At 36.1% G+C, this 3,257-nt stretch overlaps 1 long non-coding RNA gene across 1 annotated transcript in view; it reads right to left on the reverse strand.

Moving 5' to 3' along the window:
• Nucleotides 1–1,199: 1,199 nt before the first annotated feature.
• The window catches only part of LOC111261838 (uncharacterized), an 11,675-nt gene continuing 9,617 nt past the window's right edge, over nucleotides 1,200–3,257 (reverse strand). Inside the window, exon 2 of the long non-coding RNA XR_002681238.2 lies at nucleotides 1,200–3,113. This is a non-coding gene — a long non-coding RNA (uncharacterized LOC111261838). The remainder of the gene's footprint in view (nucleotides 3,114–3,257) is intronic.

Consider the following 3,257-nt stretch of genomic DNA (forward strand, 5'->3'; position numbering starts at 1 on the left):
ATTTTTGAAGTATCTCTGAAGTGCATGTCTAAATAAAGATGCTGAATGTATGTATATTAATTTGAAAATAGTCAATAAATATAGAACAATCAGGGGGGTGTTTAAAGACCTGCCAAGAAATTTTTTTTTAATCACCTCAAGCGAATGACGAGAGGACTTAGTCAAAATCTTAAGTATTCGCGGGGCACCGTTGTGGCTGCTGTTGGATGGGAGTGTTTAAAGGGTTGCCCTCCAAGTATAATAAAAGCACTGAAGTTAATATATAGCTATGCACGAGTGAAGATCCTTCACGTTACGATATGGATACGTAAGTCTACGCGCACTAAATTATAATGGTAGAATTGAAGAAAGTATTTCGTATAAATTGGAATTTGTTGCCAAAATAAAGCAGTTGAGTAGCTCCATATCAATAAGGCCTTATTCCTGATTTATTGAAATATTATGAAAAAAATTTTGTACTACTATAACGTTATATGAAACAAGCGAATCTGTCTAAACGTAAAATTGAGATAAGAATCCGTACCTTCTTTTCACCGTAAAAATTCTATCTATAAATGTGCTCCAGTAAAGAGCGAGCAGATCAGTGAAACACACTAATGTTTCGTGATAACCCACTGCTACAGTTGTTGTGTGCTTGCGGGTTCCATTGGAGGACGTCGCTGGAATTTTCGAATTTTCGAATTTCATGCCACTTGGCAGTTATGAATTACTTTCTCAGAAATGTAATGTCTGATGTTTTTCGTTTTGATCAATTTCGATTAGGAAACATTTTTTCTATGATTGGTACAAAACTGTAGAAATATAGAGCTGGTGTATTCTTTAGCACTTAATTGGTGAACCTAAGGTTTAATAAATGTATTATTAGCCGGACAGTAATAGAGTCTAACCTTGCTATGTTTTAACACTACATGCCGACACGCTGCATACTTCAACATACCGAAAGTTAACGGACCTTTTTTAATATAGGGGAATATTGCGTAACGCTCAATCATATAATTTGCCATCGTCCTACTTTCTTATTAAGACTCCTTAAAATATCATTGAAATGTCTCAAGAATACAACAATTATTCCAAACTGAATTTAACGTTAGAGAAGCCTAACACTATTAAATGCTTTCTTAGCGAAATTACACCAGATCCTTTAAGATGATCAATTTACATAAAGCTATATACTATTCTTTCAACATATAAGCGCAATGAACAACAAAGCTTTAACGTTTTATTATCAGCTTCTTCTTTTCGTTGAGGTTGCCTCTCTCTAGCTCTAATAGAATTCCACATATGATGAATCACACACATGCTCAGACGATACAATTGGCCGTCAAGTCGTGAATAATTTTAAATAGTTTAGAATTTTTGTCGGGTGCGTCCCTAGTGCCTAACTAACATGGAAGTTGAGTTAATAAACGTTTCGGCCCCATTGGCGGATCGATGTTTACCCCTCGTCCCGAAAAGAGAGAAACTGGGGTAGCTGGCCATATTTGGTAAACTGGGGGCAAGTGTGCCTTTTCTTCTGTCTGACAAAGAGAGCCGATTTTTTTATGTACTTAAACCGATTATTCAGACACTTGTAGTGCCACAACTTTATTCCAGGTTAGGTTTAATATATTATATCAAATAAAGTGATCTGTGAGGGTTCGCTGGCCATGGAAGAACAGAAGTTGACAATCTTTGAATAGACGAAACGTAGAAATTTATTTTGTATGCATTACGTTGTTTTAGGTGGGTGTATGTGCGCTTTTTTTCATGAAGCAACAATAGGGTGGGATTATTTATTGTTAACTGTTTCTAACTGTTAGCTTTGGGCTCTCAAGTGGCCAATATAGGATCATAGAAAACAAAAACATTTTGCAGATGGTTGTTTGAAAGCAAATTATTCCAATCGGTTTGTACAAATCAACTGAATCTCTGACAAATCGCTTCCGTTGTAATTTAATATGCATGCGTATTCACATGTCGCTAGACCTTTTTGTCCTAAATAATTTCATCGTTACTCTTATCAGAAGGTTAGCAACAGTTCAAGAGCACAACGTCGTTTTTTTCCGACTTTTTTCGTAATTGAAGCTCAAATATGGTTACAAGTTAAACCTTCTCTATGAAACAATTTAGATTTCATGAGTCGATGAATTGTTTATTGATATAAATCTAACTGATTTTCTGTGTCCTTAAATAATCTGAATTCATAAAAATTTTCTTGGAACTAGTAGATTTATCTAACAATACTGATAACAAGCACGTGTATAGATAAACAAAATTTAGTCACCAATATTGTCTCTTTCGCTTTTGGTCCGGCCATCAACTTTGAGGGGACCAGAAGAACGTTCTAGACTGATCTGGTCCGTTGATGAAGAGGGCGTGCTACCTGTTGGTCTACCAAGCTGGAGAATTTAGTCCTACTCGTTAATTTTGAAAATACTTTACAATTACGTAATAATTAATTGGAAATAATTCAAGTTTACCCATTTCCATTAAGAAGCCATTAGGTGAAAAGAGAGATTTACGACAAATCTGCGAAAAGAGTCTTAATTATTTTCGCGGTTTTAAAGTAAAACCTTAAGCCAACAAGGTAGAATCTTACTAGTGAAATCTGCTGCAAATTTTGTGGCACAATAATGCATAGGTTCATTGTAATTGTGTAAAACAACAGGAAATAAATTGCGAATCTTTTCTTTCGGCCTAGCCGAGGTCAAATGTGCCAGGCAAAAAGTATCTACTGTACTTTACCTACCAATTATCCACTAGTTTTTAACAGAACCCTTCTAGCTTCCAAGAGCTAATTGGTATTAAGTAAAAAAAAAAAAATAAGTACACCCCTAAGATACGAGTGCGTTCATGGAAGGGACTCATTTGCATTGTCGGTGTCATATCTGTTTGTTGTCGTTTCCGCTGTTGTTGCTGATGAGGGTAATACCGCTACAGCTAAGCACTTAATGCAGTTACTTCGAGCGCGTCGCCACTTTTTCCAACTACGGCAAGATTCTTGCTATGGATAAGGTTCAACTTTATGATGAAATGGACTCATTGACCTGTAGTGAACAAAAACGGCGCTCTCGTGGTCCTCTCTGACTACGAATCAGCGAGCGGCCAGCATCCCGGTCGCGTTTCCCTGTTACCTGCCGTACATAGAGTTTTCAAAAAAAAAAGAGAAACTATTTTTTCGCATATTATGTGTCGATTTCTAATTGTTATTTAGTACTTGGAAAAACCATATCGTCCATTTAGCCCGATAACATAAAAACATTATCATTAACGTGTAT

The sequence above is a fragment of the Varroa jacobsoni genome, unplaced genomic scaffold (genome assembly GCF_002532875.2).
Source record: "Varroa jacobsoni isolate VJ856 unplaced genomic scaffold, vjacob_1.0 scaffold_600, whole genome shotgun sequence".
In the NCBI taxonomy this organism is placed as follows: Eukaryota; Metazoa; Arthropoda; class Arachnida; order Mesostigmata; family Varroidae; genus Varroa; species Varroa jacobsoni.